Raw genomic sequence first — 26,549 nt, 5'->3', positions numbered from 1 at the left:
CGTTGCAGCCCATTCTAGGCCAAATCAGATACAAAGGGTGGAAAGCAGAGCTGACCTCTTTATGGAAGGAGCCGCAAAATCACAATTTTTGTGACACATGGAAGCCACGGTACTGTTAAAAAAATGGAGACTCTTGGAGGCAGACGTGGTTGTTGGACTGAAGAGCCTACATTCCTATCATGATGCCAGAGTTCTTCCTCGTTGGCCTCAATCATTCATTCGTGCAGCTATCTGTTGATCCTGATCTTAGCAAAGAAACATTATTAAAGTCAATTTTTATTAATGTCGAACCCTGTATTTCAATTTGTAGATATCTTTATTTCATAAAAAACTTCATTAAGTATACAATTTTAAACATTTAAGCTATGTATAAAGAAGTCGTACACGTACACAATGGACTATCACTCAGCCACAAGAAGAGGACGTCCTGCCACCGACAGCAGCATGGATGCATCGAGAGGGTGCAATGCTAAGGGAAGTAAGTCAGAGAAAAACAAATACCATATGATCTCACTCATATGTGTAAGGAATAAAACAAAGAGAAAAAGAGACAAACCACAACATGGAATCTTAATTACAGAGAACGCACGATGGTTACCAGAGGGGCGAGGGGTGGGGGGATCGGGGGAAATGGGTGAAGGGAATTAAGAGTCCACTAATCATGGGGGCACCTGGGTGGCTCAGTAGGCGGAGTCCCGCATCAGGCTCTGTGCTGAGAGTGTGGAGCCTGCTTCGGATTCTGTGTCTCCCTTTCTGTCCCTCCCCCATTCACTCTCCCTCAAAAATGTTAAAAAAAAAAAAAAAAAAAGTCCACTTCTCATGATGAGCATTGAGGAATGTACAGAATTCCTGATTCACAGAATTGTACATGTGAGACTAATAGAATGTTGTATGTTAACTGGACTGGAATTTTTTAAAAATTACAAAACCAAGTTGTAGTTTCTTATTCAGCATCAAATGAAATTCAGCTTTTATTCTGTACACACAATACTGGAAACTTTGAGCCATACAGATAAATAGTTGCAAGTGGAAACCATTTGTAGTATTTTTAGTTTCTACTTAAAAAAATTTTAGACACGCAGAACTACAAAGCTGTATCTTTAACGAGCAACCGTGTGGGGGAAGGGCTCTTTTCTCTGAGCGGGTCCCAACGGCAGACCTAAGACATCCAGTCCCGCATGTTGTGAACAGATGTGCTGTCACCCAGGCTTTATTGTTCCGTTCCTAGGGCACAGAGTAGATTTAGCGAAATTCTTAAGTTTTAAAAATTTATATATTTTTGAGAGAGAGAGAGAGTGTAAGCAGGGGAGGGGACGAGAGAGGGAGAGAGAATTCCAAGCAGGCTCTGTGCTGCCAGCAAAGAGGCTGACACGGGGCTCGAACTCAGGAGCCATCAGATGGTGAGCTGAGCAGAAACCAAGAGTTGGATGCTTAACTGACCAAGCCACTCAGGAACCCCAAGATTTACTGAAGTCCTTAAGGGCCCCAGGATCTGGGGAATGGTCAGCGAGCATCAACTTCAGCTCACAGTCACCAGCTGCGTCTGCCCCTAACGAGAGTCCATCTGTCCTTTGAAGCTTCGGAACCGGGCACTGGCGCCTCCCGTTGAGCCCCGAGAGCCCAAGACGGCATCCCCTTCCAATACGAGGCTGTTCTGTCTACACGGGCGATCTGATGGTTAGCGTGGCCGCCTGTGTAAATGCTCTTAGCCAGGTCTTCCCAAGAACTCGCGGCGGCTTCTGCACCTTGACTGGCTGCTTATCGCCGCTTCTCTGCTGTGCAGGCTGCTCGTTCCTGAGCCCTCGCCGCCCAGCCGCTGCCGGCTTTCTGCAGCCTCCCCCACTGCTCGGCCTCCACAGACTGAAGTGGGTCCAGGCCTCACTCTGGGCCTGACTCCGGCTTCCGGGTACGCCATACCCGATGTTCCGTCCTGCACTTTCTCTGTATCAGCAGGAAGGCGGTTTAGCTTTCTTACCAGCCACGTGTTCCCTGGACCAGCACTTGTAATTTCCTTCAAGAACCTTCCCTCTCGTGCACAACTCGGCCAACCGTTGGCTGAAGAGGCCTACGCTTCAGTGCGTCTCAGCTGTGGACGCGCCATCCACCCTGCGCGGAATCACCGCCAGCTCTTGATCTAAAGTGACGGCTGAGACTCTGCCTTTAACCTGTGCACTTAGTGGCCATTGTTGCCTCAGTGATTGGCCTGATGTCACTGCTGCCGTGTCTCAGGGAACGGGGAGGCGGGGACAGGAGAGGAAGGCACGGCCGCTGGCGGAGCATCCACCATGTTCACTGTCTTACAGGGGACCTCTCGTCGCACCCCCAGGCAGTCACCGCAGGAACGTCAAATGTCACTCATCACAGATCGCCATAAAACTACTGAAAAGGTTTAGACATCGTGAGAATCACCAGCCGTGGCACAGGGGCAGGAAGCGATCAAGGCCCGACCTGCCGCGTGCGGTTCCTGCAAACCTTCTGGGGGTAAAACCCAGGAGGGGCGAGTGGGGAGGGGGGAGGGGGAAGCAGACGCGCCTGCAGTTAAAACGTCCGATGCCCTAGCTACATCCCAGACCAACCACGCCACCACCTCCCACAGGGACACTTAGGCGTTGGCCCGGCTGATTCCACTGTGCAGGGGGTGCAAGGCCGCCACACGGTGTCAACGCTGAGGGAACGCCCACCTACTGAACCCGGAGTCTCTGGCTGTCCCACCGACAAAACACTCAGTAAAAGTGTCATAACGAGATGTCAAACGCCTTCCTCTAATGAAGACACGATACACACAATGGCGTGATTTTGATTTCCCGCGCTAGGAATTCAGACAAACAGGATAGTCGGCTCGACTTTTTTCTCTACCGAAGCTACACGGATTTCCTGATGACCCGCAATTCATTTTCTAAACGAGTGTCTCACAACTGAGGCAACTTTGCCCCTGGGGAACATTTAGTAACATCTGGAAGCATTTTTGGTGGTCACAGCTTGGGGGTGGGGAGGCGACTACTGAGCAGGGACAGACCGGGGACCCTGCTAACCATCCTGGCCTGGGCAGGAGAGGCTCCCACAACACAGCGCCCAGGCTCAAAATCCAACAGCGAGTGCCGAGGTCAAGAAAGAGGATTCTAAATCCCGAGTCCTGTACGAAAACTTTGGTTAAGACTAATGTTACTTTTGTAATGGTAAGTTTATAATTTTATAATTTATAAATTTTATACATTTTTAATATTAAAAATTTATATATTTCAGTTAGAAAAAACAGAACCTGTTATGCTGCCTCTGTAATCCTCATTAGATCTATTTCCCCAAGTTTGGATTCTTAGAGCAGCCTTAGGGCTACAGAAGTAGGAGTTTGAGACACACTGAGGGCGGCAAACTTGAGGCACCGTGCCCCCAGCCGTGATGCCGTGGGGTGCACTCGGTCTCCAATGGCAGGTGAGCAAAGAATGACACAATTACACTACCTCTCCAGATGCAGGAGCACAGGAAGGAGAGGGGGAGGGGCCGTGGTTGTTTCCTGGGCCAGGGGACAGACACTATGGATCTTCTTCAACAACCCACACCTGCAAAATTCCTCAAGCATAGACTCCAGACTCATGAAACGGAGTTTTTCTTTCCATCTCTTGAGAGAGAGGGCCCAAGTGAGAGAGGGGTAGAAACAAAGAGAGAGAGAGAGAGAGAGAGAGAGAAGCGGGGCTCATGTTTTTGTTTTTTACCTGAAGTGGGGCTCGTGCTGACCTGAGGCAGGGCTCGAACCCACGAACCATGAGATCATGACCTGAGCCAAAGTCAGATGCTTAACTGACTGGGCCACCCAGGCGCCCCCACAAGAGGCATGCTCCGTAAAGACACATGTCCAGCTTTAACACCTAGAATTTTAGGGCTCAGTGGTATACTGAGTGGTATACTGCACGGACCTCAACTCAACTGTAGATTTAGATTATTGCTCTGGAATGGAGATGTATAGACTTAGAAAGACATACAAAAAATAACCCAATCTACTGAAGTGCCAGTGTTGCAGTACCTTTCTTTTCTTGAGTTTTATTTGCAATGTTATTAGCAATAAGCTATATTAGTAGTACTGTTTATGGAGTAAAAACCATCCGAACTTTAGTAACGTGTCCATATCAGAAACTATTTTTTATGATACCTTAGCAAGCCGTTTTTACGGTGACATAACAACAGAGATTGCTATCCATCTAGGATTCTTCAACGGCGACCCTGCTCTAATAATAAAGGAAAGTAAAGAACAGGCGTCTGTCCCCGGTGGGCCAGCAGCACCCATACGATGAAATATCAGGCAGCTGATTAAAAGCAAAACCACCCTCGCAGCTCTCCGCATACGAATGAGCAAAATTCTCCAAAGTATATTAAGTGGGGGGAAAGGCACAGAACAGTGTATGTAGTCAGCTATTGTTCATGTAAAAGGGGGAAATATATATATACAATTTGTGGGTAAAAAGGTACATATTCTGAAGAGCATACAAAAGTTGATAATACTCGTTGCTTTCCGGGAGAGGAAATGGGTTTCAGGAAAAGGGACAGTGGTGTCTTCTGTCTTTTTTGAATCTGAACCATTGCTATCACCCAGGCAGAGAGTAAATTTTGTAAAATTAAACCCATTAACCCGTAGTGAATTCTCTAAAGCTAACACAATTTTCTGCATGAATTATACTTCTGTGCGGAGAAAACCCGGCTGCATCAAACCATGCGAGAGAGGGGCTCAAGATAAAGTAGTGGGTCCGTATCCCGACCCACCTTAGTGCTGTTTGACCAGCCCTTTGGTTTCTCAAGTGAGTACTTTCCACATAAGTTTCTACAGGAAAAACTAACATTGTTTCAAGCTTGTAGAACTCTTGTTTTTTCTTCTCTCTGAGCCCAAGTTTCCCATCTGTATGACAAGGGTGCTAGGAGTATGTTTCTCAGACGTTTGTCCCCTCTCATAATTTAACTTTTCCGAAGCTAAGAGCAAGGACAGTCCTGACATCTAGAAGATAAAGGGGCTGTGCAGGTAAAGGCGGAAGTAAGGAGCATCCCTTTGGTATTTCCTTTCTTCCAGTGACTAAAGCACATCAGAAAAAAATCGAGGGCTCCAACGACAGCAACAGCTAACATATTACAAACACTTTCTAGAAGTCAGGCACTGTTCTAAGTGCTTTATGTAAATTAACTCATTTTACCTTTATGACAATCCTATGGTGTAGGGAATATGTCCAATTTTCAGACAGAAAACAGTGTGGTAAAATGGGTAAAAGCACGGACTCTGGAATCTAAGTAATGAAATTTGAATTCCAGCTCTCCTACTTAGTAGCTGTGTGGCCTTGAGCAACTTACTTAAACTCTGTGTCTGTTCCCGCGTTTCTAAAAGGGAGAAGACCGTGGTATGGAAATCTGCACTGTGTTACCAAGTCTCTACCCAAGTTTCACAGCCAAGGAGAAGGGCTGGGCTTTGCACCCATGCAGCCTGGAGAGTCAACTTCCACTTCGCCAAAAGGCCATCCACCACCTGAAGCAGGAACTTAAAAACCTCATGAGCCCCAACCCCCAAATTTCAGAGTTCTTCCCTTGTTAAACAGAAAATGGTTTACAAACTATTATGCTTACATAGCATTGACCCATTAACTTGTCAAATGTAAAGTCAATCGTGATGATATTCCAGTTAAGATTTATCTTTAAAAATTTCTTTTAAAATTTGAAACCTTACTTTAAAGTATACAGTGAAGAGATTTTCCTGCTCATGTAACGTTTATTTATGTTTGAGAGAGAGAGGGAGAGACAGAGTGTGAGCAGGGGAGGGGCAGAGAGAGGGGGAGACACAGGATCCAGAGCAGGCCCCAGACAGAGCCCGATGCGGGGCTCGAACTCACAAATTCAAGTTGGATCTTAACCGACCGAGCACCCCCCGGGTGCCCTTCCTGCTTATCTAAACTGCACTTGGACAACAGTGCAGCAAGGAAGCACCAGGAAATAAACACTCACTTCTGTCCTAGAAGGCAAGTCTGTGGGGCTGAGGCAGGGGGCGGCGGGGCGGCACCATCGCGGGGCCCCGCTGTCCGCCTACCGGCAGCAGAGCGGCAGGGAAACACTGGGAACGCGGGCCGCTCTGTCCAGCGCCCATCACTTTGCTTAGAGCAGAGTTTCAGGTGAACCACATCCTCCTTTGAATTAAACGGTAAGTCCCCAATCCCCGGAGGTACTGCGGAGGTAACTGCGACATGGCTCCCCTTTCCGTTATCAGCTTCCTCCTGCTGCTGGGACAAATCACCACAGACTTAGTGGCATAAGATGACACACTTGTCACCTCAGAGTTCTGTGGGTTAGAAGTCCAAAACCAAAGCGTATGCGGGCTTGTGTTCCTTCTGGAGGCTCCAGCAGAGAACCTGGTTTTTTGGCTCCTGTGGTTCTGGGAGGCTCTCTTCCGTCTTCAAAGATGCGACAGCAGCCAAGCCTTTGCCACAGCGCTGCGGCCAGACATGGCCTCCTCTGTCCCCCTCTGCCCTCTTATCCGACCTCGTGTAATTACAGAGGGCCCACATGATAATCCCGGATAATCTCCCGATTTCAAGGTTAGCTGACTAGTAAACTTAGTTCTGTCTTCATCCTTCATCCCCTCTTGCTGTGTAACAAACACACCCACAGATTCTGCGAAGTGGGACATGGGCATCTTTGGGGGAACCACTATTCTGTCTTCCATACCCTCCTTGGTTCATGTAACTCAGGTTTCATTCGTTCAAAAAGGCCGTTTTACTGAACAGCTGATAGGCTTTGGTAGCCACTGGGGCGCACACCGCAGGACAGAGCCCGTCCTGTCTGTACTTAGCTGACAGTTCAGGAAAGCGAGATGAAGGCAGAGACCGGAAGTAACTTTACGTACTGGTGTAGAGGAATTCCATGAGGTATCTTTGTAGAACATGTAATTATGCGGTGATGACAAATGTTTGCTATGATGACAATGCGGCATAATGGAAAGTTTTGTTGTTGTTGTTGTCTTGGCTTTTTGAAAATCTAAGCTTCATGCCCAGTATGGCACCCCAATGCAGGGGCTCGATCTCAGGACCCTGAGATCAAGACGGGAGCTGAGATCAGGAGCCTGGTGCTTAACCGGCTGAGCCACTTAGCCATCCCGGAAAAAGGTTTTTAAGACAGGGGAGTGAAACCCAAAGGTAAAGTTACTAGACTTCTCTGAGCCTCAGGCTTCTCATCTGTAAAATGGGGATTAAGACATCTATCTCAAAGTGCTGTTTAAGAATTAAGAAGGGGGGCGCCTGGGTGGCTCAGTGGGTTAAGCTTCCGACTTCGGCTCAGGTCATGACCTCACAGTTCGTGGGTTGGAGCCCCACATCGGGCTCTGTGCTGACGGCTCGGAGCCTGGAGCCTGTTTCGGATTCTGTGTCTCCCTCTCTCTCTGCCCCCTCCCTGCTCACGCTGTCTGTCTCTTTCAGAAATAAATAAGACATTTAAAAAATTAAAAAAAAAAAGAGTTAAGAAGGAACACGCGTTCTCCACATAAGGGATTCCACAAATGCGCACTCTTCCCCCCCTCGGGTTTTAAGTATCTAACGTTCTTTCAACATTTCCATGACTCCCATTATAAAATACAAAAGAAGTGTTAGGCATCGTCCCTACCATCAAATTTAAAATGTTGGTGGCGTAAGGCCTTTGCATGTGTGACACAGTTAGAGAAAGATCAAAGTACACCTGAGGGGCTCCGTACCCTTCCGTACCTGAGCTGGGGCTGAAGACGGGTTAGGAAAGCCCAGAACACGGCGAGGGAATCAGAGCTGTTCCTCTTACCTCAGCACGACGGAGCACGCAAACCGAACCCGATCCACAGACCCAAGCGTGCTAAGGGGGAAGCCTAGCAGAGCGCTTTCACAGCGGTCCACACCCGGGGGGCGAAGGGAGCCCAGGGAGATCCGTCCCGCCATCCATTCTGCTCTACCCTCCGGAGGAGACGAACAACTACCAGAAGTAGGCAAACGTTGGGTTTTGAAAGCCAGCCCATAGTTCCCCCGAATGCAATCGTCGGGGACAAGTAAATGGGGGGGGGGGGCAGAGTTCTGAAAGGTGCGTCAGGCCTCGCTCGGCCCGGTTTCATTCAAGACGCGGCGGACAGCACGCCCGCTGCCCGCGCCGGTCCCGCTTCACGCGTTCTCGCCCCGCGCAGACGCCGCCTCCGAAGGCCGACCGGGAGGCGGCCCGCTGCTCTCCACGCCCAGGCTGCCCTTTCTCCTCCATAACGAAGAAAAACTACTTTCTGAAGGACACGGCAGCCGGGGGGATCGAGTCGGGCGCTGAACTACAGGGACGCGGTTTCTTCCCCCCCCCCCCCCCCGCCATGAGGCTGCATCACCCACCCGGGGGCGAAGCCAAACAGCGCCCCGGAACCTGAGGCGTGCGCACGGCGCCGCGCACCCCAGCAGTCCGGGCGGGCTTGAGAACACAGAGGGAGCCAGGCGGCCGCGGCGCGGCTCTCCCCCCGGCCCTCCCGGCCCCGCTGCCTACCTCGCGGGGGCTCCAGCCCCGGCGCCGGCTCCTTCCCGCCCGCGCGGCGCCCCGGCCCCCAGCCGACGCCGCACTGCACGCCGCGCGCCTCCCGCCGCCGGCCGGCGAGCTCGGGCCGCTCGGCAGGAAGCGGCGCAGCGCGCAGCCGCCGCGGCCTCCACCCGCCGGCCGGCGGAGGGGAGCTGGGCCGCCCCGGACGCGCCCACCGGGGCCCGGCGGCGGCCGGCGGAGACGAGCCCGGGCGGCGCGGCGCGGCGGCCGGGGAGGTGAGTCGTCCCGGGCCTCTGCCCGCCCCTCGGGTGGCCGCGGCCCTCCCCGCGGCCGCGCCGCCGCGCCGCCCGCGCCCCCCCGCCCCGCGCCCGCCGCGGCGCGAATGGAACGGTCCGGCGGGGGGGATTGTGGGAGGCGCACGCGCGAGGGGCGGAGGGCATGTGGGGGGGCGGAGGAGGAGGCGGCGGCGGCGGCGGCGGCCGTGGCGGCTGTTGGTGGCCGTGGGGGCGGGGAAGGGGGGGGAGGAAAGAAGAGGCGGTGGAGGAGGAGGCCGGGGCTCGCGCTGCCGAAGGTACGCGTGAGGGCCCCCGCCCGACAGTCCTGACAGGGGCCGAGGGGGAGCGGGGGGCCGAGCGAGCGGGCGCCCCCGAGCGAGCGCCGACGGGCCGGCGGGCGCGCCAGGCGGCCGAAGGCGGGGGTTGGTGGCAGAGCGAGCGAAGAGCCCGGAGCCTGTCCGGCGCGTGCGGGCGGGCGTGCGCGCGCCGCCGCCCGAGTCGGGGGCGGGAGGGGGCGGGAGGGGGCCGCGGGGTGGAGGTGGGGGGGCACGAGGCGCCCTTCGCTCGCGCCCGCCCTCTCTCCCGAGCAGCCGCCGCCGCCGCCGCCGCTCTGCCGCCGCCGCTCCCGCCGCCATTTTGGGTTCGCTTTGCGGAGGGGGAGACGATCCCCGTCTCGGTTGCGGGACCGCCTCCCCTCGGTGGCCCCCGCTCGGCCCCACGCCTTTCCCTTCTCCTCTCTCGCGTTTCCGCCCGTCCGCTCCCCTGCCGGCCGCCTCCTGACAGGCGGCAGGAACCCGCCGCGGAGCCGGGGAAGCGGAGGAGCCTGCTGGCGGCCGCCCCCCTTCCCCACTTCCCTGCACTCTCATCTCGCTCGGCCTCGGCCTCTGACACGGTGAGCACAGCCGCCCGCGGAGGCCTCGGGCCTAAGTGCTCGCGGAGCGGCGCGGTCCCCGGCGGCCCGGGAGCCACTGTCACCTCCCGGACCTGGACCTCCGGGAGAGCGGCGGGCGGGGTGGGGGAGGGGCGCGAGGCAGGGGATCCTGAGCGAACCGGGAAGTCCCTCCCGGCGGGGGCGGGGTGGGGGGGGAAGGGGTGTCCCTGCCGGGCGGGCTCGGGGCCTGGGGGAGGGGGCGGGAAAGTCGGCGCGGGGAGGCGGAGCCGGCTGCGCCCCTGACAGGTTCGTTGGCGCGTCGGGGAGGCGCGACGGGAGCATCCCCCGCCGTCGGGTCGGCGTCCGCGGCGGGAGAGGGGCTCTGCGGAGGGCCCCCGGCGGGCCGGGTGGGGGCCGCGGCGCCCCTGACGCGGCGGCCGTGCGTGGGAACGACCGGGAGACCTCCGGGCCGTAAGTTTGAGGACGGCGCCCGGCTAGTTGGCGCAGGGTCCGGGAGGCAGGTGGTGCGCCGGGCGCCGCGGCCGGGGCGGGTGTGTGTGCAGGGCGGGAGCGTGTTCCGGGAGCCCCTGCTTGTGCTCGTGGAGGGTCACGGAGTTCCCCTTCAAGTCACCTTATTTTTAAAATGAAATTTGGGGTGTCCCCGTCGGGCGGATGTGCGTGCATGTGTTAGAAATTGGGGGCGCGCCGGAGCTTGGGAAGAAGTCGCGCTGGGGTCTCACACGGCACAGCGCGTGTGCGTGGGGTCGGGGATGGGGCGGACCTGCCGGGGCCCCTGTGCCCGGAGGAGTCGTTTGTTCGGGTAGAGGGGACGGTGTACGCGCGGACGCCGGAGTGTCTGTGACGGAGCAGCTGCTGCGAGGGTACGAAGAAGGGGTGGCCTTTTTGTTGGCCCGAGTTTATAGTAACACTTAGCGTGGAATAAAGCTTTTCTGGTTTTCACGGTACTTTTTCTGTTTCTTTGGGATCCTGCACCTCGGTGAAGATGGCAGAGTAGGTGTTTTCTCCCATCGTGTAAAGTAGGAAGTCAAGGCAGCAAGGATCCTCTTCCAAGGTCACGGTTTCACGTGGTGACCAAGATGGGACTGTAGCTCCAGGGCCGTGCCTGCTTCTCCAGGGGTGCGTCAGGTCCGGGGGCCCAGGCCCCGCGTCCTGGGGAGCCGGGGTCTGCACCAAGCGCGTGAGCTCGCTTGCCGCGGGGAGGGCTGTTTGCACTGCGCATCCGTGACTGTGACTTTTGCTGATGGAGGAAGCAGAGCGTTTCTGAAGCTTCAGCTTGTGTATTTGAGGGAGGGTCGTCGTTCGTGGCCTAAACTTGTGCAGGACTAGCTGCAGGGGGTCTGGCAGCGTAATTGTAAATCTGCGAGGTAAGCCCTTCCTTCCTTCCTTCCTCCCTCCCTCCCTTCGGCAGGTATGTATTGAGTACTTAATAAATGGTCTCTGCCTTGGGGTGGGGCTAAAAGTGACCCTGTTAAAACAGCCTGGGTGCGTGTGGGAGGACTTGCCTTGACAGTGGTAGGTGTTTAAGTCCAGCCAGGCAGACCAGGCTGCGGAGTTGAAACCAAAAACCTTCTTAAACAGTCTGTTCAGTTTGGAGGGAAGTTAGACCTCCCAGACGCTTTCAGATGGAAGCATACAACCTGAAAGGGGGGGAAGCTTGTGATGCAGTGTAGCTTGTTTGGGATTTTGTCTCGGCGGTTATGAATTCACTGTTTTGGGGATCCTAGAAGTGTTGCTATACGTGCCTGTGGGTTTTGGAACTTTTTGGCGGGGTTGGAGGAGGTCTTCCAAACGCTGATGTTGCGGTAAGGATCCCCTCAGTGAATACGAGGGAAAAATACTTGAGCCTAAGCGAGCTTGACTCTGTATGTCTGGAAAGCAGAATGCTTCTGATTCGCTAGATGAGTAGGTCTTAAAAGTTTTTTGGGGTCATTTGTCCTTCTGAGAATTTGATGAAAGACCCTTATTGAGCATAAGTGCAATTACACCTATTATGCACACAATTTCAGGAACTTAAATTGTGATGAAGTAGAACCTTTTTAATATTTAGGTCTCATTTGAAGCCCTTTTAAAATAGAGCTTTGTTTGGAGATGAGGTCGTTGCTATGAGTTTAAGGTGAAAGATTACGACAGTTTTTGAGCATAAAAAACTCAAAAACTTACTTTCTCATGGAAGTAAGGAGAACTTTAAGGTCATGTCTTTTATTTTTATTTTATTCTTTATTATTTACAAACTCATCTTTGCGGTACTAATGACTCTGAATTAGGTGGTAAGAAAATATTATATTGCATGAATGTATATAGCTTGATTTTTTTCATTATATTTATTCTTAAGCTCCTCTCTTCCCAATTTTGCATTGGGACTGAGGCTTTAGAAACTCATTCCTTGGAGTTTATCTTACTTACAACAAACATTGACTTAATTCTATGTAGGAGACACAAAGATGAGGAAATGTGGTCTCAGTCTTTCAAGAGATTCTAGTGCAGTTGAAGCTAAGGATGGTGTAATGGTGGCAGCTTTCAAAAGGGCAGGGAGGAGGGAAGAATGTTCCCAGAATTTGAGGATTCATGACTTAATTGCAGAGGTTTTGCCATTACTAATTCTTAGGAAGCTCTGTCTTCCTGCTGTCTATGTGACTCTGTAGCTGTTGAGTGCGTTTGGGTATCATCTGATGTTCTTGACTGAAGGCGCTCTGCTTTGAAAACCAGGTATACTTTGGTTGTATTCCTTATCTTGTTTTCGATGTATTTTGTAGTGAGTTTGTAACAAAGATCTTAATGTCATGTTTGGGTATAACGCATCCAGAAAACACTTCTGGGGAAAAAATGCATTTGATCTTAGGCAAAAGGCCAAGAAGCTTCTGGGGTAAAATGTAGTAGCTATTTGATAGACTACCCATGAATCTAGTATTGGAAATTTAAAATAATTATTGAATTTTTAAATAATGTTTTTAATGTTTGTTTATTTTTGAGAGAGAGAGACAGAGTGTAGACAGGGGAGGAGCAGACAGAGAAGGAGACACAGAATGTGAAGCAGCTCCAGGCTCCAAACTGCAGCACAGAGCCTGATGTGGGACTCGAATTCACGGAACATGAGATCATGACCTGAGCCAAATTTGGACACTTAACCCACTGAGGCACCCAGAGCCCACCCCTGCTTTTTTTTTTTTAATACTGAATTTTTAAAAGAACCAGAAATTCAGAGAGTGTTTGGATAGCACAGATCACAGGCCTTGGTAAAGTAAGGAAAGGTCTGAGGAAAAGTGGCTTGATTATCCCCTCTTCTTTGTCATGGCCTGTGTGTCATGTAAACTTGTGAAGAGTTTAATATTTTCTCTAATTTTTAACTTGGGTAGTAGATTGTGGCTTTTAAAATAACGTTACATAGGTGTGTGTCTTGTATCTGTGCATATAGATAAATATTTAGTCTTATGTATGAGATACTTTGTAACTTAAAAAATAATGTTTGTGATAATTGCAGATTATTCAGGATCTTTAAGAATCAAGAAATGAAAGCAGTCTTCACGTCATATTCTTGAGTTAAGTTCTAGAATATGGAGCATAACTTCTCTGTGTCTTGCTGAGCACTGTGTCTTCACAGCCCTCACAGTACCATTTGAGATTTTTTTCTGTTGTCTTCCCTACCTTACAAAGAAAGAAGTGGCCGTGTTCGGTCCTGCCAGCACGATCTGGCTGTGGAGAAGCGTTACTGTACGAGTAGGTGACGCATCTCTGGTTAAAAATGTCATATGGCGGGGCGCCTGGGTGGCTTAGTCGGTTAAGCGTCCGACTTTCGCCTAGGTCATGATCTCGCGGTTCGTGGGTTCGAGCCCCGCGTCGGGCTCTGTGCTGACTGCCAGCTCGGAGCCTGGAGCCTGTTTCAGTCTGTGACTCCCTCTCTCTCTGACCCTCCCCTGCTCACGCTGTTTCTCTCTCTCCTAGAAATAAATAAAAAAATATTAAAAAAAAAAAAAGTCATATGGCTGTTTGAGTTATGTGTGTTGGCCTGAGACTTGTAAAGGCTACGGTATACAGTCTTGCTGGTGTCCGCTGTGACATCCACTTTGTGCCAGCCTTTCCAGAAGCATGACATCTCTCTTTTTTAATGTTTGCTTATTTTTGAGAGAAAGATGGCGCACGAGTGGGGGAGGGGCAGACAGAGAGAGGGAGACACGGAATCTGAAGCAGCTCCAGGCCCTGAGCTGTAGCACAGAGTCCGACACAGGACTCGAACTCACAAATCATGAGATCATGACCTGAGCCGAAGTTGGAAGCTTAACCAACTGAGCCACCCAGGTGCCCTGGTTTATTTTTTAAATGTGGGAAATTTCAAATATAACACAAATGAAGACCATAGTGTAGTAAGTCCTTATGTACTCAGCATCCAGCCTCAGCAGTCATCTGCACCCAGCACACTGTCCCCATCTTGGCCTCTCTGCCTCCTCCCCCACTTTGCTTATTTTGAAACAAATCTTTCAGATATATCATTCCGTTCATAAATACTTCAGTGTATGCATTCTCTTTACACTTAAATGGGCAATTATTTCTCCCTAGTTAGGTTTATATAACTTTTTAAATAAAAGTATCTGATTGATAAGTGGAATTAAACTACTTCTAATGTATTTCACTTATCAATAGGGATTCCTTCTGCAAACTTTAAGAAATGAACAGCGTAGAATTCACCTCACTGCTTTTTAGATGTTTGCCTTGAAAAATCCAGAGTTTGTGTTTGCCTGAAAAGCTTGTTAGCTTTTTTCTAATGTACAAAGTGAGAAGTAATGTGTCTCTTATAGTCTTTTTTTTTTTTAAAGTCATAGTGACAAGATGCTAGAAACATTTTTGTGTTCTTTTTGTTCATGATGTTCTAACTGGACCCAATTACTGCAAAGAAATCGAATGGTAACAGATTGGATGGTGAAAGGAGCTGGAATTGGTCTAAAATCAATTTAAAGAGTATGAAATAACATTGCTTTGAATTTTGAAATTCTAATTGTGGGCATTTGAAAGTCCATACTATTGCTTCAGTTGTTAAATACGAACCATGGTACAGAGCATAGTAATCGTGATGAGTAGAAACGCTGTATAAAAAGAAAGTAAATGCTCCTGTTGTTACGAAGGTAAATCAGAAAGTAAAGATTTGAAGTGATTGCAAGTAAAGTAGAATTTAGCCTTCTATGGAACACTGACCTCATTACGATGTGGGTGCTGTCTCTGGTGAACCTTTGGTTAACTTACCTTTTGTTATATCTTCTGTTAAAGTCCCACAGTAAATAAGTCACTAATATTTGATGTAATCTTGTCTTACATTTTTTTCTGTTTCCCACACTTGATATTAAATCATTCTTCTCATTCAGTTTTATTTGTCCTGACACCACAGGTGGACTTGTCTTAGATCAGAAAGTAACCATATTGTTGGCTTCTTGGTATAAATGACATTATTTAGAATATGGATGACACATTACTTGTGATAAGGTTGTTTTTTTTTTTAAGTTATTTATTTTGAGAAAGAGAGCAACCCCAGTGCTGAGCCTGATGTAGGCCTCTAATTCCCAAATCCTGAAATCATGACCTGAGCCGAAGTCATAATGCCCAACCAGCTAAGCCACCCAGGCACCCCTGATAAGGTTTCTTAAAATTCAGCATTGCTGAAAACAAAAGCACCAGAATTTAGGTATTTACTAATATAAGAAACCTCCATTCTCTGAATGGGGAGAATTTAAAAGATCATTTGAAGGACACCTGCGTGGCTCAGTCTGTTAAGTATCCGACTCTTGATTTTGGCTCAGGTCATGATGTCTGTTGTTGGTGAGTTCGAGCCTCGAGTTGGGCTCTGCACTGACAGTGTGGAGCCTGCTTGAGTCTCCCTCTCTCTCTGCCCCTCCCCTGTTGTACTCACGCCTTCACTCTCTCCAAATAAGTAAACAGAGAAAAGAAAAGATTGTCTTTGAAAGGAGAAACAGCTAACTGACAGTTGAGAAAATAGGGGAGTGAATCAGTCGTGTGTAATAATTAGTGGGTGAACAGTAGAAGGCTGGAGAATATAAATCTCAAGTATAGTTTATATCAGGCTGAGTGATAACATATAGAAACACATCAAAGAAAAAGCAACAATCACTTTGAAACTACAGGGAGAGATTTTTTAAGTTTATTTACTTGTTTTGAGAGAGAGAGAGAATCCTAAGCAAGCTCTGCACCACCAGCACAGAGCCCAATCTGGGGCTTGAACGCATGAACCGTGAGATCATGACCTGAGCCGAAATCAAAAGTCGGATGTTTAGCTAATTGAGCCACCCAGGTGCCCCAAAAGGGAGAGATTTAAGTTAATTTTGTGTGTGTGTTCAAGGGAAAAAAATACAAAAGTGTAGATAAAGTCAAGGTTTAATTCTGTTACTGAGTATTCTTTCTGTTCATTCATCATTCAACTAACGTTTTTCCAGTGCTTATTTCATTTCCATTTCTGTACTTTGGTGTTGGGAGGAGAGAAGACTTTTTTTTTCTGCCTAAAAGTAGTGAATCTAGTAAGAGCAACATCGTGTTAACAAACATATTAAGATACGCAGTGTAACACATTTCTCCCAGGTAGAGAAGGGAGAAAGTTACTAAATCTGTGGAGGGAAAGGAAAGATTAAGGATAGCTTCCTGCAAGGGGGAAGAGCCAAGTCTTAAAGGATAAATATGAGTTATTCAGTAAGGCTTAGAGGGGGCGCTCTTAGGGAAGATAGCTGCAAAGGTGTGCAAATGAAAATAACATAGCAGAATGAGTTCAGGGGACTGTAATTTGGATCAGTGTACTTTCTACCTAGTCTCTTATGACTTCCTGTGTCTTCAGTACTATGTTAGGTTGGGTTTTGTACTAAGAGGTCATCCACAAAATAATGATGAGTTATGTTCCATGCCCTCTGCCTAGACGAAATGCTTCTATACTGTTACTGTTAATTTCTAACGAAGATTAAAATCAAGGAAATAATTATTTATGTTTTAGTTACTCAGAAACTTCTACTAGAATATACTCCACTCCTTCAGCATTTAGCTAATCAAGCGTTGATTATATGTCCAGCCAAATAAAGAAATTATATAATTGTTTTTCTTAATAATGAACAAATCTTCCAGCCTCCATATGGGTATATTTCCCCCCAATTTGTTGAAAATCCCAAATAGTGATTAAGATCGTGGTCTTAGAAATGAGATTGACTAGGCTCAGATCCCAGTTTTGCTATTCACTGTGTAATCTGTAGCAAGCACTTCCAGTCTAGTCCTTTGTTTTCTTGACTGTAGGATGACATAATACTTATAACATACAATTGCTAAAAGATTTTACTAGGTAATACATATAAAGTGCTTAGCATAATATATGCCGTACAGCAAGTGCATAATATAGATATTAGTATTAATTTCTCTTATTTATTTCCTGGAAAGAGTAATTTTTTTGGCAAAAAAATGACCTCCTTTATATATATGCCTATAGGAGGTAAGACTATGCAAAACACATTTTTGAAAGTATATTAAACAATTTCCTTACATGTATACATGTTTTTTTCTAATTCTCAATTTACCTTATTTTCCTAACATGATTTCTACTTTTATATTTTCCCACTTAACTCCAGACTAGGCTTTTTTAAAGATTTTGTAAGTAATCTCCATCCCATGTTGAATACCAAGATCAAGAGTCGCATGCTCTATCAACTGAGCCATCCAGGCACCCCCCCGGACTAGGCTTTTTTGTTTGGCTTCTTCTTACCAAATCAAGGATTCGTCTCCAAAGTGCACAGGAATATATCTTCACTGAAGTGTGAAGTTTTGGGGGCTGAGAACCTTCAGTCTTTGAATTGAATTTGGTTTAGTTAGGACAGTTCTCTTCTCAAAGCTGACCAGACTGCCTTTGATTTTTAGGAGACCAGTGTCTCCTTCTACAGCAGAACCACCTCATTTCATTTAGAAATAGGACCAGTGTATGTTTAGTGAGTGCTGTTGTGTGCCTGGCATTAGGATATGGTGATGAATGAACAAAATAAGGTCCTTGGGCAATTTCATTTTCTTTTTCCAGAACAAAGTCAGTACTGCTATAATATGTGCTGCTCCCATTGTAATTACACATGGCTCAAGCAAGGTATAGTGGAGATTTCTGGAAGCATGTCTTGGGGTGTGATCAGTTTTATGCCAGAGCAAGTCAGATCTAGGAGAAAAATCTCTTTCCCTTGAGGATCCTTATTGTGTGTCTGTTTTATCCAAGCAGTCCATTGGACAGTTAGTCCTATGGGGTATCAGTGGATTAAGTTTTTTTGTTCAGAGTCCAATGAAAACTGAAACCATCATTTCTAACAGAAAAAAATATGTATTCTTTCATTCTATAAGTATTAATTGTATACTTCCAGCCTATGAAGTACTACTCTAAGCCCGGAGAATACAGCAGCAAATAAAAGTAAAAGTCACTGCATTCAGGGACAGCTTGTTGCTTCAGTTGTAGAGCATTTGACTCTTGATCTTGGGGTCTTGAGTTCAAGCCACACGTTGGGTCTAGAGAATACTTAAAAAAAAATTGCTTTCATGGTGCTCACTTTCTAGTAAGATAGATGTTAAACAAATGGATACGATGTTACAGGATTTCCAGGTTAGGTGTTGTAAAGGAAAATGTAAACCAAGAAAGGGCATGTGGGTGGTTGGGGAAGTCCTTTGAGGCAGTGCTACTTGAGACCTGCGTGGTGTGGAGCACCCCATGCAGCTGGTCTGGGGCACGAGCATAAGCCCTGAGGCAGTATTGTGTTCAGTGTGTTTAAGAACTAGAGGGCTAGGGGACCCTGAGGCGCTCAGTTGAGTGCCCAACTTCGGCTCTGGTCAAGATCTCATGGTTTGTGAGTTCGAGCCCCACGTCGGGCTCCCCTGTAGTCGGTGCAGAGCCCGCTTCAGATCCTCTGTCCCCTTCTCTCTCTCTCCCACTCTGCTGCTTGGGCTCTCTCAAAAATAAGTAAATAACGTTAAACAAAACAAAAACAAAAAAAAGAAGAGGGGAGCCTGGGTGGCTCAGTCAGTTAAGCATCTGACTTTGCCCCTCCCCTGGTCACACTCTGTCTCTTTCTCTCTCAAAAATAAACATTAAAAAGAAAAAAGTTAAAAGAAAATCCCAAATCTATCTCCCTGATAATACCCTAAGTTCAACTCACAATCATCTCTTACCTCAAATATCACAATGGCTTAACTGGTCACCCAGGTTACATCACTCTTGCCTTTCAAAGTGTATATATTAGATCAAGTTACCTCCCTGCTCAAAACCTCCCAGCAGGTTGCTATCAAATGTAGAATAAAGCCTACCTACTTGATCAAGTTTTTTAAGTCTCTGCATTATATAGCCCCTGGCTACCTCTTCTACCTATTTCCTATCATTCATCCCCACCTTGTTTACACTGTTCTAGCCCTTTCTTTAATTTTTTAATGTTTATTTATTTTTGAGAGAGAGACACTGCATGAGCAGGGGAGAGAGAGAGCACAAGCAAGGGAGGGGCAGAGAGAGCGCCAGACACAGAATCTGAAGCAGCTCCAGGCTCTGAGCTGTCAGCACAGAGTTAGACGCGGGGCTGAAACCCACGAACTGTGAGATCATGACCTGAGCCACCCTGGTGCTGCTGGATTTGAGATATATTTTTAAAGTTGGGGAATGAAAACTTGGATTGGCTGTGAGGTCTGAGTAAAAGAGCAGCTAGGATTGACTGCGGTGATAGCCTCCCTGCTGGGTGCTGATTGCAGAAGTGTGTGGCACTGGAGGGGGCCCGTTGTGGGAGCTCGGACGGAAACTACAAGTCCGGCTTGGACATACTGACTTTGCGTTTTCTCTGAAATGTTTCAAGTTGAGATACTGAGTAAGCAATTTGATATATACGTCTCAGGATTGTGGCAGATACATAGTTGGTAGCTGATCAGTATAGAGGTTCTGTTTAGAACCATGGGACTTGCTGAGATTATCTGGAGAGTGAGTGTAAGTAGTGAAGAGATGAAATTCTTGAGGTGAATTATGGGGTATTCTTGACACTTAGAGGCATTTAATCAGCAATGCCAGGGCTGAAAGAATCATTTGATAATTTTAGGAGTAATACTTTCTTAAAAAAACCTAGCAAGTGCTAACTAGTAAAGACATACAAAAATAAAAAGGCTAATGAACAAATTTATTTTTCTTCTGTTAATTAGCTCTTGGATTGTGTTGTGGAGATCAGAATACTCACATGAAACTTAAAACCGTAGTGCCTGTTTTTACTAGATTACTCTGAAAAGATGGCCAAAATGATCATTACCTTCCTAGGTATCCATTGTGGAAGTCAACATAGAGTAAAACAGATACAAATTTATGAAATGATGAAGTTTGGGGGCACCTGGCTTGGCTCACTCTCGATCCTTGGGGTCTTGGGTCCAAGCCCTGTGTTGAATGCAGAGGTGACTTGAAGGGGCTTCTTGGTAGTGCAGCTGGTTTCGACGCAGGTCATGATCTCACAGTTGGTGAATTTGAGCCCTGCATTGGGCTCTGTGCTGACAGCTTGGAGCCTGCTTGGGATTCTCTTTCTCTCCCTCTCTCTATGCCCCTTCCCTGCTCACTTTCTCTGTCTCTCTCAAAATATGTAAATCAACTTAAAAAAAAAAAAAAAGACCGGAAACTTCTTAACCATTCACATGATAACAATTTGTAGCTTTGAAAATTTAGGGTGAGATCAAGCTGCTCTGGTTTTCTTATGTGGCCTGTCCATGAGCACTGCTAACCCTTCCTTTAGAGAAGCCGGGCTTTCGTCTGTGGACCTCACTGAGTCGATACATCTAGTACCCTGGAATGCGTGTATATTGAGGGGTTTAATATTGTTTAGGTTGATTTGCTACATATTTGGGGACATTTTCTGGGTTTGGGTAGAGATCTATTTAAATGTATTTGAGGTGTCAGAAATGGAAAGTAACAGAAATTATAGATAAAGGCAGTCACAGCATGTAGGTGATTTTGTGTTGTTGATTTAAGACTCTATCAGAATTCCTCTTAGCTACTGCACGAAATGGACACTCTCCTACTTAAGGATATGACTTCATACTTGCCAATCCCCTTCTACCTTTAGGAAAATGTAGAGCCTATCTGTTGAGTTGTCACTATGCTTGAAAGGCCAGTATTTTTGGACTTTGTCAGTCCAGGAAGAGAAATTAATTCCAGAATGTTGAGGGGAGAAACATTTCTAATAATGGATTCCCCAGAGTTTATCTGACATCTTGTTGAAGTTTTATAGAAATCACCAGAGCATTAAGAGTCCATCATGTATAATTTCTTTTTCCCATGTCAAAGTCAGAATCATCAGTTGTGTGTATTACAGAGCCATTTCTCTTCTAGGTAAGTAGTGTCCATGCAAAAACACTACCAGGGTGTCTGGGTGACTCACTCACCATCGGTTAGGTGTCTGACTTTTGATTTGGCTCAGGTCATGATCTCACAGTTCTTGGGATTAAGCCCCATGTTGGGCTCTGTGCTGACAGTGTGGAGCCTGCTTAGGATTCTCTCTTGCCTCTCTCTGTTCCTCTCCCTCTTCTGCATATGCTCTCTCAAAATAAATAAACATTAAAAAAAAAAAAAAACTACCAAAAATGTCTAGGTATTTGAGAGGTGATCTTCTTAAGTAGAACTGAAATATTTAAGATGGTAATACGATTTGGGATTCAAATAAACCTGGAAAAATATTTCTCGATGAATCTGTTCCACAGAATCTGGAAACGATTCACTGAAGCTTATCGTTTAAATGGTTAAATGTGGCCATTTCCTAGTTTCATGGGCATCCATTCTGTACCTTATCTTAGAAGCTGGGCTCAAAAACAGGATCATAACTCTCATTTGATGGTGGTAGTACCTAAGGCCCCGTTAAGAATATAATGAAATCTTTGTATCCTTTCCCACAGCATACACTTATACACATAAATTTTTTTGCTGTATAATTGTTGGGAGTAGACAGGTTATTTTAGTTCTGGGCCACCATCCCTTATTTTATAAGCCTGTTAATTATGAATGTTATAGAGTGACAGTTGCATTATTATCTGTTTTTCAACAGAGATTGCTCCTAAAAGCAGAAATAAACTCATGTAGGGACGGTGGAGGTTGGAGTGTGGTTTAATTACATCATTGCTAGACTGTCATCTGTCCACCTTTGTTTCCCCTTTAGCATTTTGGTAATACAGTAATTTCTGGAGAGTCATCAGTTAATGTTAGAATGTCAGGCTGGGTTTAAGAAAATTATTCTTCAAAATGGGTAAAATGGCAGCAAAGTGATAGTTATCTATTTGTGTGCCTCCCTGATTGGCTTCCTGGCTGCAGTTACCTAGCTTCCCTGGCTACATCCCACACACCTCTCGATGTAATTTCTATGTCCAAACCTGACCGTGTCCCTTGGCAGAACAGACGATGTAACGCTTTCTTCAGGACCCTGTCTAGCGCTTCACCTTTGTGTCTGACGGAGGCCCTCACGCTTGTGCTTCAGCTGCTGGGAACTGCCCGCATCCCCCGCTCAGTGCATTTCTGCTTCCGTGACTTCCACGGTCTTCCCCGTGCCGGGCTGCGTAGAGCGCACCTACCCATCTTCGGAGACAAAGTCAGCTTGATGCTGTGAAGCCTCACCTGGCCACATCCCCCCTTCCGGGGAACAGTATGCCCTCATTTCTCTTTGGCAGGTACCTAGGAGTAGAATCGCTGGGCCACAGGGCAGGCATGTTGTGACCTTCGGAAAACGCTGCCGGCTGTCCCCATTGATTGTGTGACTTACGGCTCTACCGGTAGCGTCTCCCTGTTCCCCCTGTTCCCATCCTCGCCAGCATTCGGTGTTCTTCTTCTTAATTCCAGCCAGTCTAGCGGCTGATAGTATTTTGTGGTATTTACTGATGTGCATTTCCCTGATGAGTGGTGAGGCTGAGCACCCCGTAGCGCTGGCTGCATGTTGGGACACCTTGCTTGTGAAGCGCCCTCCGAGTGCGCGTTCTCAGCGCGGTCCTCGCTGCCGTGTGCGCACCGCAGGTGGTGCCGCCCCGCCTGGGCCTTGCCTGCTCGCTCTCCTGGGGCCGCCTTTGATGAACGGAAGTTCGTATTTTTTATAAAGTCCTATTTACCTTTTTTTTTTTTTTTTGGTCCCTTAAAAAAGAAGGGATGGTGTTGCAGTCTGAGGAGGAATATAGTCAGGAGTGGGGGAGATGGAGCGTTCCTTATCAGCACTTAAGAAGTTTCCAGCAAGCAAGGTGAATACGCTCTGGAGATGTGCTGGGCTGCACAGCATTGTGCCTGTGGTCGCCAGTAGTGTGCACTTCGGCATTTAAGAGGGTAAATCTCACGCTGAGTGTTCTCACCACAGTAAAATAATAAAAAGGTAAAGTTGTGTGTAGTGAGTGGTAGTCTATTGAATGGAAACAGAGGAGAGGAGTGTTTTAAGACAATAACTAGTCAGTAGTAGAGTAATGGGTTAGAAAATGTGCCCACAGTTACTCGGGTCAGTTTGCTCAGTTGTGTAGATGTGAACAAAACAGCAGGACTTGGAGAGCTGTGTGTGTAAAGGAGCTATGCGTATTTCCTCTCTTTTAAAATATGTTTTTTTTTGGATTTTTGTTTAATTAAAACTAATAGAAATTTTGTAGTAGTTCGAGAGAAAATATATATAATTTTATTTTATTTTTTCAGACATTTCCCCCTAAAGTAATCAATGCTGTCAGTTGGTGTATAATCATGCATACTTATTTCTGTACGCGTACAAATACATAGGATTTTTTCCTACTCTTTACAAATACAAGATCATGCTTGCACTTCTGCTTAAAAGTAGCAGACAAGGTTCTATACTTATGTGTGTGGGTGAGTGTGTGTGTATATATATATGTACATATATATATGTATAACTTTTTTTGTGGCCACATTAAGCAGTGCTGTAAAAAATCAGTTATTAGTGCATTTGTTTTCCTATGATAGAGTCTCAAAAGTAGAATTGCTATTGAAGTCCAAGAGTATGTAAAATTTAAAATTGTCTTGGACACTATCAATGCCGCTTTCCAAAATGACGGTGGCCGCTAGTGTGAATTTTCCTGTTTACTTTCTGGTATTAGTTATCAGTGTTGTAAATTTCAGCCAAACTTGGGACATCTGGGGGCTCAGTAGTTGAGCATCCTACTTCAGCTCAGGTCATGATCTCACAGGTCGATTCTTGAGTTCGAGCCCTGCATCAGGCTCTGTGCTGACAGCTCAGAGCCTGGGACCTGCTTCAGATTCTGTGTCTACCTCTCTCTCTGCCCCTCCCCTGCGCGCGCTCTCTCTCTCTCTCTCTCTCTCTCACAAAAATAAATAAACATTTAAAAAAATTAAATTTCAACCGAACTGAGAAGTGAAAAATATCCTGTTTTAATTCACACCTCCGTAACTACTAGTGATGTGGTACCTCATTTTGTTTCTACTTGATTATCTCCATCTTTTCTGTGATTGCTTCTGCATGTCTCTTGTGTATCGTTTCTTATTTACAAGTTTGTAGAGTAACTCTTACATACTGACTATAATGTTTTCATATAATCAGATCTGTCAGTATTTTCCTTAGTAGCTTCATTGAATTGCTCAAGAAAGTGTCTCTGCCGGGGCGCCTGGGTGGCTCAGTCAGTTAAGCGTCTGACTCTTGGTTTGTGAGCTGGAGCCCTGCATTGGGCTTGCACTGTCAGTGCGGAGCCTGCCTGGGAGTCTCTCTCCCTCTCTCCCCTCCCGTATGCATGGGCGCACTCTCTCTTTCTCAAAATAAATAAACTTAAAAAAAAAACAAAAAAGGTTCTCTACCATAGGCTATAGAAATATTCACCAGTATCCTTCAGGTACTTTTATTTTTCATATAGCTATTAAACCCATGAAGAAATTATTTTTCTGTATAACATCAAGAGTGGGTCTAACTTTGTTTTCTGCATATGAATAGCCAGTTAGGTCAACATGTAGCAACATATGTCAGATAAATCAGTTTGTTGCCATGTTGAAAGCTATTGATTGAGGAAAGTTTTTACAGGATTGCCGCTAGCCCGTATTTGATTTTTATGCAAAATAGGAAAGGAACCTCTTCCTTGAGATACCTTATTTTGATCTGCCAGAAAAACTTAAAATGGCTTTATTGGGATATATTTCATGTTCACTATAATTCACTAAAGTGTACAATTCAGTGGTTCTTGGTATTTTCACATAGTTATACAACCATTACCACTACCTGATTTTAGAAAATTTGATCGTGGTGCCCATTAGCGGTCACTCCATCCCAGACATTCATTTTTTTCGCCTATCCCTAGGTAACCATTAATTTACTTTCTTTATGAATTTGCATTTCTTTGCACACTCCACATAAAGGGAATCATATAACTTGTCTTTTGGAACTGGCTTCTGTCATTTAGCGTAATGTTCCAGGGTTCTTCTGCATCGCAGGGTGTACCCGCACTTCCTTCTTTTCACGGATGAATGACATTCCATTGTATGCATAGTATTGCCATGAACATTGTGTACAAGTTTTTGTGTGGACATATGTTTCCATTTCTCTTGGATATATACCTAGAATGAACTTGCTGGCCCATGTGGTAACTCTGTTTAACCTTTTGAAGAACTGCCAGACTGTTTCCCAAAGTGTCTGCACCATTTTACATTCCTACTCCTTTCTCCAAAGAAAATTTTTATGAAAAACAAATGGAAGATATTTACAATATGAATGGCACCCTTTTGAAGTGCCTCTTTTGTTTAATGTAAAACCACATGCATTGGCCTGAGTTTACAGTCCCTAACCCTTGTCAAATGTAATGATTCATTTATGGGAAGATCTGGTGTAACTTTTACTTCCCCCCCTTGCCATTTTAGAATTCTCTAGAATGATAAACACAACATCCCTATGTATTCCTTGCAGCCACAGCCCCATCCCACCTTTCTTAAAAGATTTTATTTCTTCGCGAGCCTGGGTGGCTCAGTTGGTTAAGCATCTGACTTCAGCTCAGGTCATGACCTCACGGTTCATGGGTTTGAGCCCTGCATTGGGCTCTGCTCACAGCTTGGAGCCTGGAGCCTGCTTCAGATTCTGTGTCTCCCTCTCTCCTTGCCCCTCCCCCACTCACACTCTGTCTCTCAAAAATTAATAAACATTAAAAAAAAAAAAAGATTTTATTTTTAAGTTATCTCTGATCCTACAACCCTGAGATCAAGAGTTGCGTGCCCCACCGATGGAGCCAGCCAGGCACCCCACCTTTTTTAAAACACAGGGTTGAGGTTACATAATTGCGCTGTGTTAACTTGACTTCTCAGGAAGAGCTAAGCAAAGTTTGATTTGATTATCTGTGTGCTAGTGAGTATAATTTTTTTCCCAGGACTTAGATTTGGGGATGCTTTCTGTGTGTATTTTCCCCTTGTGGCTAACTAATTGTAATTTATGTCTCCTATTTTACTTTCCTGGTTTGACTTTCTAGAATTAGTTTGTTGGTATAATACAGTATTTTTTTGTTCATAAGACACATTTCTTTTCTCTCAGTCTAATGTTACCAAAATTAGGAAATAACACAATTGATTATTATATTTAATGTGGTAATGGTTAAAACATTTTTCTCCTGAAAATGTGGTCCATGACTCATAAAGCCCTTTTAAATCCTGGCATCTTAAAATTTAAGAAATATATACAATACATAAATGTGGAAATAACTAGATTTTTTGGTGATTAGTACTTTGAAAGTTAGGAATTATTGTTGATTGTCACTCTTTTAAGTGACATGTTCTGTAGTTGAGTATAAAAAGCTTTATCTAACTCGTAAGTGTTAATGGTGTATAAATTACTTAGGAACATAATTCAAATTTTATCTTTATGAAGATGTTCTAGCTTTTTGTGATTTCAGTGATTTATGTAATATCAGTGATTCAGTATAAA

At 46.3% G+C, this 26,549-nt stretch overlaps 2 protein-coding genes across 8 annotated transcripts in view; one reads left to right on the top strand and one right to left on the bottom strand.

Moving 5' to 3' along the window:
- The window catches only part of DAP3 (death associated protein 3), a 28,012-nt gene extending 19,349 nt beyond the window's left edge, over positions 1 to 8,663 (bottom strand). Inside the window, exon 1 of one of the 3 annotated variants that reach the window (XM_039251393.1) lies at positions 8,500 to 8,663. The gene's annotated coding sequence lies outside the window, so the exon portion shown is untranslated. The remainder of the gene's footprint in view (positions 1 to 8,499) is intronic. The other 2 variants (XM_039251395.1, XM_039251394.1) reach the window with 2 other exon arrangements.
- Positions 8,664 to 9,022: 359 nt separating this feature from the next.
- The window catches only part of ASH1L (ASH1 like histone lysine methyltransferase), a 182,747-nt gene continuing 165,220 nt past the window's right edge, over positions 9,023 to 26,549 (top strand). For 4 of the 5 annotated variants that reach the window (XM_039251468.1, XM_039251467.1, XM_039251469.1 and 1 more), the window contains exon 1: positions 9,023 to 9,061. The gene's annotated coding sequence lies outside the window, so the exon portion shown is untranslated. Of the gene's footprint in view, positions 9,062 to 9,427; positions 9,658 to 26,549 lie in introns of those variants that run through there. The other variant, XM_039251466.1, reaches the window with a different exon arrangement.

This window comes from Hyaena hyaena, unplaced genomic scaffold (genome assembly GCF_003009895.1).
Source record: "Hyaena hyaena isolate Hyena2069 unplaced genomic scaffold, ASM300989v1 scaffold_385, whole genome shotgun sequence".
Classification (NCBI taxonomy): Eukaryota; Metazoa; Chordata; class Mammalia; order Carnivora; family Hyaenidae; genus Hyaena; species Hyaena hyaena.
The sequence above is the reverse complement of the archived record's forward strand: the minus strand, read 5'-3'. Positions and strand labels throughout refer to the sequence as shown.